The sequence below is a fragment of the Lipotes vexillifer genome, unplaced genomic scaffold, assembly GCF_000442215.2.
Source record: "Lipotes vexillifer unplaced genomic scaffold, Lipotes_vexillifer_v1.1 scaffold3006, whole genome shotgun sequence".
NCBI lineage: Eukaryota > Metazoa > Chordata > Mammalia > Artiodactyla > Lipotidae > Lipotes > Lipotes vexillifer.
In genome coordinates this window covers 53,568-68,821 of record NW_006769593.1, presented here as the reverse complement: position 1 = coordinate 68,821, position 15,254 = coordinate 53,568, and the positions used below count along the sequence as shown (strand labels likewise).

The following is a 15,254-nucleotide window of genomic DNA, read 5'->3' as shown; positions in this document are numbered from 1 at the left end:
TTCTTTCCTGCTGTCCTTCCCCATTTGCTTTGTTTTGTGCTTTCCCTGCTCCCTCTGTTCTCTGTCCCTTTGTCTGTGTAGGAACAGTATCAATACATAAATATGCTCTCTCTCATTTAGTTCTTTTTTTGTTTTAATTTACATAGAATGAAATAAAACTGGCTGTTTCTCCTTTGTCTCCACCATCCATCCAACCTGGCTCATAGTATTTGGTAGCTGTGTCTGTGATGTGTGCAGGCAAAACTATGTTGTGTGTCCTTTTTGTGTGCACTTAAATATCCTTTAGAATACAGGAATTATAAGCACAAGTGGCTGCCAGTTTTCCAGGCATTACACCAAAAAAAGGCACACACATAAGCATTTTGAGCAGATTAGCAATGAGAGTCTCACCTCTGAAAAACACTAAAAAATTTTAGGCAGAAGAGTCATGTAACCAAGTCAAGTTCTAGAACCTAGGGGAAATGGAAAAAACATTTTACGCTTAAAATTTTTAATAAATTAGGCATGTGAAATAATGAGGCTTTCCACGTGAGAAACTTTGTAGTCTTTTGGAAAAAAAAATTCTGTAAAGAAAATAATGTTTCCTATATTCTCAAAAAAGTATGTAGTGTTAATATATGTCTAAGCATATTCGATGAGGCCATGTTACTTCATTAAGGAACACAGTGGGGTCCATTCTGTTGGATCACACTTTACATATGATACAAGAGAATTTATAGGGTTATTCTTCTTTCTAACCACTGGAAATCATTTGGAAGCCAAGATATCAATTAAAGCAAAACAATTCACCCATCTTAACTGCTGTAATTTCAATTGATAGAATTATATAAGAACTTAGTGACTACAGACACTTTAAAAATGTAGGGGCACTGTTACTTCCAAGAGGCATCAGGCAAACAACGGAGATAGATGAATGTTCTCCCCATCTCCCAAAGTCATCATTTCCAAAGAAACAGCCAGTTTTAACCCCCTTTAGTGCTGTGCATGTGGTGTCATTTTGGCATTTGAAAACACAACTTACTTCGATAGAGCAAAAGATCACTTCTGTTTGCATGAATAACATTCAAGCTGGTTCCATCTGAGGATACATACTCTGGGTTTCCATTTCACCCACACTACCACAGCAGCACATAAAAGCGGTCAGTCTAATCATGCCAGGAAGCAGCACAGACACAGCATAGCAGGAGTCCTCCCCATTCAAAGAACTCAGTCTGATAATCTGCCTCCACCAGCTAATGGCAACCAAGACCAAAGCCAGCTAGCCCTCAGGAAGGTGATGTCTGATGGACCAGTCAAGCCAGAAGGAGGTGAGCAGAAAGGCGCTATTCAAAGCACACAGCAAGAACATCCCCCAAATTTAAAGCCCTCATCTTTTAATTTTTAGAGATTGTCTGATAAAGTATGTTTATCCACTTTTTAATGTGCTTTTGTGGGCATGGCATTTCAGGACTTCATCATCACTGTGTAAGTCCCAAGATGAGTCCCATAATATATTGACTACAGTGATTTGTATTTTTCTATGCACTGGGCATCTTTTGACTTTTGTTGGGAAATAGATTAACAGTATTCATATTGCAGAATGGAACGCATGCTACTAACATAATCTGTTCAAGCATGACTATAAATATGTTGCACTGTGATAAAAGTTTAAACTGCTCACAATTCAAGTTAGCATACCAGTTGGAATGTAGATCAGTTTTTGTTGAATATTATTTCAAGTGTAACTTTTTAAAAAAATTCAGTGGATTTTGGAAATCTTAGAGGAAAGTAAAGGAAAAAATTGTTAATGCACTCATTCACCTTTACATGGTGAAAGTTCTTTCTTGATCCTACGAACACATTTTTTCCACTCATGTTTCCATAGTTGTCAAGTGTATCAGATGTGTTGGGCATGTGAATATCCAAGTGCCTGTGTAATAAATAAAGTATCTTTATTTCATTCATAAACCACTGGGTTCTGAGCCATTGTTATATGATGCAGCTTAAAATGAGTGTGTCAGTTTTTGCTTTCTCATTTGATTCCTTGCAATAGAGAATTTACAGTTACTGCTTCGTTGCTAGCGCGAGCTATAATGATAGAATATTGAGTTGCAGGACAAAGTTTCATGTCGGAAACATAAGATAGATGGGGAGTTATTACCAAATAAAAGTACCAGAGCTTACATAAACATGTCAATAAATAATGGGTTTGGGCTATTCTAGGCAATGCTTCCACTCTTCCTTTCTTGCACGTCTGATCTACTTCACAATCTTCTCAGCTTTCTGGATAAAGGAAGACAAATCCAATGAGTCTTGCTCTGGACAGGCACCTAGACTTGATTCCATGGCTTTGTTAGGAAGGAAAGCAAGTTAATATCTGTCCCTAACTTGACACCAACAATTTGTGGAATTTTCCCCAAGAAAGAATGCCACTCATTGCCAGTGACAGGGATCAAACCAGGGTGATTATAAAATTATCTTCATTGTAATTCAAATTTAAATTTCATTTTAATTCAAAAACATATATCAAAGAAAGGATTTAAAAAAAAAACGATAGCAGTGTTTGCCCCCTTAAGTCCCTTCCAGCCGTAAAACACTTGGTTCTATGATTCTGTACTTTCCACAAACTAAAATTAAGACTTGTACTTTCCTATTGCATTTCTCTGTATTCTCAGAAATTTTTACAATTTAATATGCTTTTGTCCCAACTAATAAGATATTTAGGAGCAATGGAGGATGTATGTGGCACTACAAAGGCCAAACCACTGTGATGTTCCTTGAATTAGCAGGCAATTAAGGAAACAGCTTAAATATTAAGATAATTGTGAATATGCGTTTACTCAGCCCAGTTTATAGACTATCACCAAAGCAGTTTCCCTTTTCTAGTTAGCCTTACTAGTACTGTCCAAGAGTACTTAAAATTCCACCTCTCTCCTTTTTTTCCATCAAATAAGTTCAGTTGATTTCTTACCGCAAATATTTCATAATTGTAAATGTCACAGTAGTCAAATGCTTCTCTTAGTTCACTCTATTTTTAATTATCATGATTTAAGTATTCCTATGATACTTTGTCCTAGTTTTCCTAGATGTGGGTCTTAAAATTTGCAGCAAAATGCATTTAACTCCCTTTCTTTGAATAATGCTCTAATGGATATTCTCATACATTTAGAATACTTCTTCACATTGTGCAAAGTGTTTCATCACCCATTTTCTCATTTTGACACACCTAGTGGGTGATGGATTCGTTGCAGATATTTTCATTTCTGTTTTCTGAGTGAGCCACCAGAGAGTCGGGGTGTGCGTGTGGCAGCATGACTGGTGAAGAACACATACCTGGAAATTGTCAGAATCGGCAATCTAACCCTTGTTTATGACTGCACCTGATAAGCCTTTGCTTTTTAAATACATTGGCTCCTTTGAAATCAAACTCTCCTGATTTCACTAAAAACAATTGTCATTTACTTATTTGCTGTTTACACTCCAGTCCTTACAAATGATTAGAGGTTGCTAGAAATTGTGGCGGAATACAATTTAGACTTGGTCTACCTACTTGATCCTCTTTTCTGAAGGCTGATAATTAAGCTGCCACAAACCAGGGAAGTAAAACCCTCCCACTGCACAAGCCGAGTGCAGCAGTTAAGCAGGCTCTGTAGAGGAGGTTGTGTGTACATCTGCAGTCATTGCTATCAAGGGTGACGAAATTGTCCCTAAAGAGCTTTTCATATATGTATATATATATATATATATATTTTTTTTTTTTTTTTTGGGGAGCTTTTCAGCAGGTTTCTGCTTGAAGTAGCAGAAAATATGGGTCAGGTAAGAATTATGGAGTAAGAAAGGAGGAACTTTTTCTCTCCCTCCAGGGTTTAGTTGCATGCTAGGAAACCTGAAGGACAGGATTTAGACAGTTTGTGCCAGATCATCCTGATACCTAAACAACTCTCCATTTGTATTTAGAAATCCCTGGAAATGTTTTTTTCCAAGCCAGTTGGTTTGGTGGAATATAGGCCCGGCTGTTTTAGAAGGTAACGCCAACCAGGGAAAAGAGTTTCAAAATAGGTTGTTTTTTAAAACCATTCCATAGCAACTAAATATATATATATATATATTAAGGGCATTTTTAAATTCCTGAGCTGTTTTTGTTTGATGCTGAGATTTTAGGTAAGCTTTAAGTTTAACAACACTCATACAGGATGGATAGAAGTATCCCTCCACCCTGGGCAGTAAGATGAGCTTGGAGAGGTTAGTAAGAAGATGAATCATTGAGTTGTGTGAGGAACTATGACTGAAGGTCCCTTGTTGTGGCCGAATTGTAGGAGGAGGTCCTGAAGCTACTTCCACAGACCGCTGCTGGAAACTCCACTTTCTTTTGCGGCACCTGTCAAAGAAGAGTTTCCTATCCATATTGCCGTGGTGAACTCTGACTAAGCCATCTCTCTGTGAGAGCTGCTGTCTTGGGCAAGTGGTATGGGTGGCTGGGTTGGGAAGCAGGGCGGGCACTGGGAGTGGAGAGAAGTGTTGGTCACAAAGGCAGTAGTTGATCAGTGGTCCATTCTCTTCTGACCGGAAGCAGATGGTCACTTTTGATCAGAAGGAATTTGGCATTCTCTGTTTCTGGAAAGGAGAGGGTTCAAAAGGGAAAGAAATCAGAATGAGATCATTTGGAGGTGAAGTCTTCTGGAATGTGTGTAAGAGGTTAATAAAAACAGACTTAACATTCCTCATTTCAATGTGTTTGTGCAAAGAAAAGAAAGGCAGCAGAGAAAAGCTTTAAAAAGGAAACTTTGGATAGTTTAAAGTAAAAAGAAAACAAGCTGTAATGATGTGAACGCAGCAAATAGCCAGCAAAAATCTGAGAGAATCAAATTGGATTTCAGCTTTCAAAGTTTTCTGCCTATTCTCTGGGGGCAAGAGTTGTATTTCTTTATTGTCTCTGAAAATCAAAGTGTTCTTCTAAAGTTTGGGGTTTTTAAGAGTTTCCATATTGTCTTAGAAAGATTGGTTATGCATTTTCAAATCTTTCTATAGTCATTTAACATTCATTGCCAGAAATATCTCTGCTGCACATGCAGAGGCACAGACAGTAAATATATAGCTCTGAACATATGACACGGTCTCTTGTTTATGCACCTTCCTTCCCTAAGGTGAATTCACTGATGTATCATCAATGGATACTTTGGTTCTTTTCTAGTAGTAGCCATGAGTGTGTCAAGCCATCCACGTAAGGAATTACTGGTTCATACTGAGGACTTCTATGTTCATTTCATCTGACTTGAATAGCAAGACCAACTGGCCTATCTAAGTATCAAACTTGGCTTCAGTATTTCTGTGCCTTTGTCACGTGATTTAACCAGGGGCCTATATGATTGAGCGGGACTATTAATACATGATCCAAGAAGAGAAAGGCCTAATTTTTAACATGTCAAAGTGCCTTAAATGCTATTTATGACATGTCTTTAACAAAGTTAAACTTATTTTTTGATTGCAAATTATTTTATTTTAGGTTTAAACAAATTTATTTTTAAAAAGTTAATTTACCAAATTACCAGCAGAGAGCAGGACCCAGAGCAAATGAGACAGGCAAGTAAATGCTGATGGAGGAAAGAAATGAGAAGCATGGAACATGAGAAGGCTGATGGGGACACTGCGGGACCATGGACAGAGGGTACAATCTGAGCTTGGGGCTGGGAACGTTATCGCCTGGGTAGGAAGGATCCTGGAACTGGGTGAAGTGCCACCTGGGGAGAGGCGGAAGAATGCCAAAAGCTAATAGGTAGCTGCTTAACAACATTGCCTAATTCCAGATATCTATCCATGAATTACTTGATTTCTTTCCCACTTTTCATCCGAATGTACTACATTATGTAAAATCATGATATTTCATCCATTCTCTGTCGTGCAAGATAATCTTTGGGAGGGAGGGGGACATATGGGGATGGGATAGGATGAAAGGAATCTTTATGTATAATGATTCAGACTGTGAAAAATAGCCTTTTTATTTTATTTGTTGAGTCTGTAAATATATATTTTAATCATTGAGGTGACAAAAAAAACTTTCGGATTTCAAATGAAAACATTTCAGCAATATTTTGATTGGGGTATTACGGGTTTCAGATGTATAAAGAGAAATAATGTAGATAGAACCATAGCTTTATACCTCAATGTGTTTTAAAATACTGAAAGATAAAATTAATTAAATGATCATTTGAACAGAAACTAATCAAAATATTAATAATACAAATCAAACAAGAACAGGTAAGGTTTTAAGAAGAAAATGTTTGATGAAAATCAGGAGGTAGGAATTCCCTGGTGGTCCAGTGGTTATGACTCCACACTCTCAACTGCCAACAGCCCGGGTTCAATCCCTGGTTGGGAAACTAAGATCCCACAAGCCTCAAAGTGCGGCCAAAAAAAAAATTAGAAAAAATGTCAGGAGGTAGGTCCCTATTTCTAAACATAAGAAAGACAATGGAATAAAATTTCTACTTCTGCTTTATTTGTTCTTAAAAGAACACAGAAGCAAAATCTACTTTTCCTCATTAAGACATTTGAAACTAAAAACCACATTATTTTAAGTTCTATAGGTCATATTATTTTTTTCCAGAGATCTTATAGCTTTTATTTTTATTTAAAAAAAATTTTTGAAGCATATTTCATTTACAGTGTTGTGTTAGTTTCTGGTATACAGCAAAGTGATTCAGTTACACATACTGGTCACATATTTTTATCTGATCTTTAGGTAAAATGAGGTCAGAATCTAGAGAGAGAGAAAATGTAATTTTTATACTACACAATTCAAGTTTCTTTCTATATGGATATATATACACTTTCTATATATACTTTTAGTTTCTTGTAAAGCATTCTCATTGCTACTGACATTTTTAAAGTAAATAACTACTTTGGCTCCATCCAACTATTAATGTACAAGAAAATTGAAGAGACAATGTAGAGAAAAGCCGTTTTGGGAAGAATTTGCATTGTTTTATGCCTGCCAAATTTCATTATTTACTCTGAATTTCTGTGTAATATAGTTTTTGTGGGGTTTTTTCAGGCAAAAATAGAACAGACAAGCAAATTTTTATGATACATATATTATTTAACTCAGACCTTATAATTCTGGAGTTGTGAAGTTCTGGGTGAAACAAATTCTGAAGAAGCTTAGAGAAATTCAAAGGATGATGATAATAATAATAATAATAAATCTTTTCAAGTAAGGCGTTAGAACTTGATTTTTTTAGTGCAGAAAATAAAAACATAAAAGACACCATAGAATGATTGTCATGTATATACTGGTTTAAGATGATTATCAAAAAAGGTTGGTGCTAATTGTTTCTTTTTTTTTTTTTCATTTTCACAGTTCATACTTCATTTTCATCACTGTAGATGTAGACCAGTGATTCTCAAAGTGTGTCCATTGATCCCTAGGTGTCCCAGAGACCTTTTCAGGACTCTACAAGGTCAAAAAATTCTTAAGACTCTTAAGATGTTATTTGCCTTTTTTACTCTCATTCCTTCCTTAGTGTGCAGTGGACTTTACCTATATTTCTATGAGATGTCATGACATCATTGCTTTGATGGCTAATGGAATATGTATTTGTCAACTTCTTATGTTAAATTTTTCTTAATTTTGAATATGATAAATATTGATAGATATAATTCACATAAAGCGAAGTTCTTTAAGAAATTCAACAATATTTAAGACTGGAAAAGGGGTCTTGAGACCAAAATATTTAAGAGCCACTGATCTATACCTGGGTACAATCAATTTTTCCAATAATCAATGATGTTGGATAATTAGAAATTTCTTACAAGATATAATTATCATATTTGCCTCTAAATTTTCTATGCCTTTTATATCTTGTATTGCATTTTGGAACCCCTACTTTCTTTTCTTATTTAATGTTAGTTTATAATTTAAGATTGACAAATGATTTTTCATTTTATATTCTTATTTTAAATATTTTATTGGGCATGATTTAGATTAAGTTATGATTATATGCCCATATTCATTATTTACATTTGCAGTTTGCCTGGAAAGTTGTCTGTCAACTTTAATCAAGTTGTTCCTAGCCTAAGGTAGAATGAGAGGGAGTATTATAAAGGTAGAATACATTTTATTTGTGTCCTTATTTTGATGATAAAATTTATTGGAAAAACATTTATAAATTATTTGTTTCTTTAATCTTCTATTGTATTATCTATATTAGTGGTCCTATACTTTGCAAATTCATTGTTGGCATAAATAACAATAGAAACACTGAAGATCATCACTTTGATTCAAATTTGAGGAAATGTTAAGTTTCTTACCTCTTACCTAATCCTTGATCCTTAATTTCAAACATATAATTTATTGTGTTTTTAAATAATTAAAGCTAAAAAGGGAATTCTGAAAATGTGTTATTTATCATTTACAGAAAATATTATCTGAATTACCCCTATTAGTTGCTCATCATTTATTCACATTCATACACACACTTTTTTTTTTTAATAAATAATATGTTTCAGAAACTCTTCAAAGTGTTAGTGATTCTGCAGTGGACACAATAGACAAAAATCACTGTCCCCATAAATATCCCATCCTAGTAATATTTATCAAATAACGGATTAAAGATATGTGGGAAAAATTTGAAGAATGACAAAAGCATGACTTTTGTCTATCTTCAACTGAAATTGAAGTAGAACATTGCAGTCATTGACTTAAGTTTATATGCACAGACACCATCATGTTTAGAAATATCTAAAAATAAAATTATTTTGTTATTTGTTCTGGTCTGGTTCTCTCTCGTAATCTTTACAGTTCACTGGGATATAACCAAGTATAGGAGGAGAGAAAGTGTTTGAAAATGATCTATTTGGAGAAGGTAGGAATATTAATGAAATTAATTAGAGACGTTGTATTCCATGGGACTGGACATGTGTTTACCAAATAATTGTCCAAGTTCCTCTTTACTTTATGGCCACTGACTACATTTGAATGATATGAAAAATAATACTCAGTGTTCGTTGTAGCATGAGCCATGTAAATCAGTATGCTATTATTAATTTGTATTTGTTTACACTGGAAATGTCTCCTTTGGGCAGGATTTTTATATAAATCAAATTATTTGGATTCCGTTTAAAAATAATATCCTTGTTATCTTAGTATTCATGATCTAGGTGATCAGTTTCAGGATTATGTAAGAACATTTTTCAAAACTATTTTTATAATTACTTTCACTCAAACAGGACCACTTGTTTTGCAAGCAAACTGTGAGAGAGAATATTTCAGTTTCAAAGGAGAATGAAATAAATATTGAAAAATTGAGTTGCCCTTGAAAAATTGATGTAAATCTTGAAGATTTTTTTCTGTCAAATATAATTCTCCTTACTCTTAATCTTTTAAAGGTAAAGATTTTTATTGTGTTATTTAAAGGTAAAGATCTTAATTGTGTTAGCATTTTTTAGCACAAAACCAAAACTTGGTCCTTGATAAACTCTTTGTTCATTCTATTTATTTGGACATAGCTAGAATTATAAACTAAACTTATTAAAGATAAAATGAATTTACTTTCTTTGTGATGTCTTAATCAAACTTTTATCCATTATTTACTCTGAAATTTTGGTCCCCACTTAAACTGTATTTATTTTAAGTGTCTTCTTCCAAAATAAGTTCTGAACCAAAAACACCTTTAGAATGGAAGACGCACTTAAAAGGCAACATTATAGCATAAATGCAAGAACTAGTGCACTGAGCCATCACATATTGTATTTATGTAAGAAAAAATTCCTCTCTACCGTGTTATTAAGCTAACTTTACTCTCATTTCAAACACGTGTTGTATTGAAGTTATATGCTGTTACTTTTGTTCCCTAAAGTGATCATTGATCCTATTATCCGTAAAGCAAGGGAGTGAATGGGAGACACCTGCAAAATAGTGATGCATTAGATTCAAAAAAGATTGAACTGATTATTAAAATGTCTTGAAAAAGTCAGTTTGTAAGGCCAACATGGATGGAGAGGGAAGAGTGCGAACGTGATTTAAAGCTTTACCACCTTGCCCACGACATAGAAAATAGAGGCATCACATCTTCCTCTCCCTCTCTGAAAGAAGCTACTATGTGAATAATATGGAATATCCTGAGGGACATATTTTGATTTTTATAAGTTTGTTATAATTTTGTGATATATATAATTATTTTTTCTGAGTGACCAAGCCGAGTGTTAGTGTTAATTTCATCCTCAGCGACCCTGGGAGAGAGGTAATATAATCACCAATAATTTTTCATTTAAAAAGTATTTCAATGACATCCTTCCTTTCACTGGCCCCACCTAAGGGTTTACAAATGACTGATATATTGTAGAAATAAGAGTTGCCTATTTTAAATACGTTTATTTGTGAAAACTTGTAATTTGGAGGTATGTGAACATTCCTACAAATAGTTGATTTGAAGCTACCTATGCCATTTTTCTAGTGTCTTCTTTTAAATTTTTCCAAATTGGATAATGAATATACTGAAGTAAATTCAGAAAAAAGTAGATTAAATTTCTAAAGTCCTTGTAAGATGCAGCACCCCTTCTTAATGCCCCTGGATGATAGTAGAAAACCTAAAAATGTTATTGAACATAATTCAAGGGGAAACCTACCAACAGTGCTGGTAACAGTGGAAATTAAAAGTTGACATCTTTCAGGGCTACATCCAAATCCAATCAACAAATGAGATAAAACTGCAAAGTCTCTTTAGTAAATATAACAACTAAAACAACAGCAATAATAAAAGGTAGATAGATAAATAGAAAGAGTGAAAGGTAAAGGAGATAAAGTAGAAAAGGTCACTAAAGTTAATACCAGCTAAATTAAAGTTAAACTAGCTAAAGAACCAAAAAAAAAAAAAAAAAAGCCTGCTATAAGTATATAATTTCTAAAATAGCCAGGTAGTTATTTCAGTTCCATCATTATACTATTGGAATAAACAAAAGAATTATTGATTGTTTTCTCTTAATTTCAAGCAGTTGATCCTAAAATCCTATACATTGTATCTGTGAAGATAATACTAATACTGCATCAACCAAGTAATTGGGGAAATTACAGGTTACCTACATAATAAATTACTCCTGAAATATTTGGAAATACCTTTGAGCTAGACCAAAGATATAAAACCAATGGAAGTGAGGCTTCATACATTCCAAGCACTGAATTCTAAGGTAGGCAAACCTCTCTTGATTTGAGACAATTCAATGTGATAGAGAAGTGGATGAGCACTTTTCAGTTTTGATTTGTGACCTGGAACAAGTCACTTAAAACTTTCCAGGGCTTAGTTTTTCTATAAGCAAGATGATGGTTCTGGAACAGGTTATCTTTAGAGTCCTTACCAGCTTTTAATTTCCATGATTCCACAATTATAAAATCATCTACAATTCTGATCCGAGACTTTGCGCATTGTGCTGCCATCGTGTGGTAGGCCCAGTGATAGTTCTGCATTTTTGAAGTATGTATATATAATAGAGGGGAAAAATCAACAGAGCAAACTAATTGAAGACAGATGTTCAGTCAAAGAGACACTACCAGGCTTAATTAAGGTTAGCCACAGAGGAGTAATAAAACAAAATGTTTTCTAACCACCTAGCAGCTGCAGAAAATGAAGAGGTCAAAGAATAATTTAAAACAGATTGAATTGCCTCACTGAAAATAAAATCTGTTTACCTGAAATGCCCCCTCAATAAGTTAGTCACAAAACTATTCAACACGCTAGTATTTATTCTTCTAGCGTATGGGGACCCTCTTTGTAGGAGTGGACTTCTTCCATCACATGTTTATACGATACATTCTTTTTTCTAGTTGGTACTTAATAGTACAAATAAAAATTCAAAAAGACTGTAGCCCCCCCAAAATGTAACTCTTTAAGAAAATGGCTCCAAAAATGTTTTTCATTATTAAATAAAACTCAATTCTAATGTAAAATAAATATTTTCATATGTAATACACAGGTACATAATACATGATTTCTGAAATTCTGATTTCAAGATTTGGAAAAATAAAGCAGATAGAATATTTTTAAATTGTTAATTTTGAAATCATAAAATTATGGAAAGTCATATTTAGTTTTAATGTTTTAAAATAATATTTTCTACAAGAACATAGAAAGAGAGACATTACACTGAAATATAAACTGGAGCTCACCACCTCTCTGTATACCAAGAGGTGCAATCAGCCTAAGTACTAGTGTCTGTATTAGCACCATCTAGTGCCTCCTATGGAATGTTACCATACAAATTACTTTGTCACTTCAATTTAGAAATATATATATAATATTCACTGTCAGTTATGAATTTATTTAATTCACAAGTCTATGCTCTCCCATGTTTTATGTACTATCATTAAATATTTCTTTCAGTCAAACCAGTTTTGAGGGAATTGATATAACAGAACATCTGGTTGAGTGATCAAATTTTTATATACAGTATGACAGATTAAAGTTGAATCTCTGATTTTACAAGCTACCAAAAAAACCTAGGTTACCCAAAATTTCATTGACAAAGAAAGCGGGGTTAAAAAAACCTATATTGTGGTATCTTTGATGAGATTTTTTTGATTTGTATCAACAGAACTGGATTAAAACTGAAAAATCTACTAAATCACTCAGATGTTTTAAGTTGTTTGGTTAAAGGAAATAATTATTAATATGTTATCATTATTATAATTTTACTATCAATTTATTAAATATTGCTTAAGCATAGTCCCAGGATTAAGCCTTTAAGAATGCTACCATGGAGCAAACATAGGTAGGTTCTGTTTCCAATAGCCACATGAATGTAACAACTACAATTAAAGATAGAAAGTGACAATTGCCATAAAAGACAAAAATTATGTGCTATGAGAGTCTAGGTAAAGAAGTTCACTTCTCATTGTAAAGATGAGGAAAATGTATGAAGCAGGTTCTATCTGAGCTGAGCCTTTCTGGATGAGTATAATTTAGATATGAGAAAGTGACAGGGTCAGAGGAGGGTATAACAACACTGGAAAGAAGAGGCTTGGCTGGAGCTCAGGAGAAAAAAGCCAAACCATAGGGATTCAGAGTGAGTGGTCTGAATGGGCTTCAGTGAAGTGTATACAAAGGAAAATTATGGGAGGTACATATGGAAAGAAGCAGATGATAAAGGACTTCGAGAGGCAAACTAAAGAAATTGACTGAAATCGTGAGATGTCTTGAAACTGCATACGGTCTGGCCTCCAATATTAAATCCTAAAAGCAATTTATTCATTAAGAAGTTTGCAGTAATACAGATTTAGTTCAGTTTAATTGAGTTGATGGTTTCTTATGTGGTGGCTGATTCAATTAAAATAAATTAGCAAATAGACGTGTTGTTTCAAGTAACTGCAAAAGAACTTTTAAAATATTTGGACTCTTAGCACCAGCTTATCAAAACCTCACCATTTCTGTATTTTTAATCTCATTTTATGCTATGTATATATAGCCCTGTACAGGGAAGATCCACTCTGCATTTTAGTTTAAGTCATTTTCAGAAACTAACTAAATGTCAGGCTATCTATCTCTACGCTTACATACCAGGTTAAGTATAAAAAAATTCAGTCATGCACCAGATGTTTTGATACAATGCCAAATATCTAGACTCATTTGAATTATTCACCTAACCGCCCCAAATTTCTTTAGATTCAACATTACATGTAATTTTGTTTTGCAAAGATGTTAAGGTAGACTTAAACTTATTCTGAAATATGTATATGTTCCCTATATTTAGTTTTCTTTCTTGTAATATTTCTTATAAACTATTATTTGTTTGCATTTAAAATATTGACAACACTTGCACAGGTTTTCCAAATGAAATTTCTATTCACCTACGCAATATGACAAAACTGGCTTTCCTTAAATTTATTTCTATCCTTGTTCCTTTTCTATTATTATATTGTTTTACATTCTGTTCACATTTTTCAAATTTCCCAGAAGAGAAATAGAACTAGAAATTGCATCAGGTAAAATCAAAGTTTGCAAAAGAAAAGATTGGATATTTTGATATATAAATAAGAAGACATCATTTCTATAATGTGGATATTTTGATGTATTGTGAGATTGCTCTGGGATAAAAAAAGTTTTAAATTAGTAAAGATAAATTGATTTTAAAATTAATGTCTATTAATTAAGGTTTGTCTTTGAAAATGGTATATTGAGATTTTCCAGTTGATGAAATTAAATTTTTACATTCAATATCATACTAAAAATTATTAACAGTCTAGTAGGTTGTATTACATAATGACAATCAAAAGGTATGATAGCTTTTCCTTGTTTACAATCAGTTGACTTATCTGACTCATTATGTTGTTGGTTATACTGTTTAATATTCTTTATAATGTTCATAATTTTATATCAGTCATATTACCTTTACATTTTTTAACTTATCCTTTTGAAAGGTCTTTAACACTATATACGTCAGCCGGGTTTCTTCTACATAAGTTGCAGAAAATATTAAACAAACATTATGACTATTATTCTTTTCCTGGAAATCTAGTCCTATGAGTTACTCTTAATTCACTGGTGACTGGCTATTTAACAGGATTCAGACCCTTTTCTAACTAGCTATTCCCAATTTATAGATAACTGATACAGAACTGACTAATTATCAAACGTTTCTTCCTTCTCTGTTCTGGGAAAGGAATCCTACTCTCACTGGAATAGATAGTATGAAAATTTCTGGTGGCTTTAGAGAAACTGCTAGTTCAGAAATAGAAGGGAAGAAGTGAGGAAAAGCTAAAGCCTTTGCAAGACTTGATCCTGGCTAATCTGATGGAGAGTTTCCTGCCCTCAGATGATTTCCTCACATTATCTATGCTTTTCACTTTATTTGGGTATATTGGTTAAAACTCCACTGGATTCTCATTGTGTTTTTATACATTTCCTTAAGAAAAATGTTGACAATTTAGAATCATTAAATGATTATCAACTCTTTACCCAGTTGTGTGGATCTATCCAACTGCTTGAGAAACTCCTGAGTGAACAGAAGGAGAGTATTTATGGAGGAGAGAGACTCTTAAGTACTTTTGCAGCCTAGAATGCATCTAAAGTTAGAAAAGAATCAAGGTGAATTCATTGTCTGGGACTAGGTGCGCTGTTCAGTGGGAAACAGCCATTGACCGTAAAGCTCTGAAGTGGGGGTACAGCAAATTAAATCACAAGACAAAGAAGAGTGAGATCCTGTTTTATCTCACTCCTCATAATCACCGTCTTATGAGGGGGGCTTTACTGACCCCATTATTTTCAAATGAGGAAACTGAGACCACCTAG

At 33.7% G+C, this 15,254-nt stretch overlaps 1 protein-coding gene across 1 annotated transcript in view; it reads left to right on the top strand.

Annotated features, from left to right (window-relative positions):
• PCLO (piccolo presynaptic cytomatrix protein) overlaps window positions 1-15,254 on the top strand; it is a 187,349-nt gene that overhangs the window by 124,822 nt on the left and 47,273 nt on the right. The window lies entirely within an intron of this gene.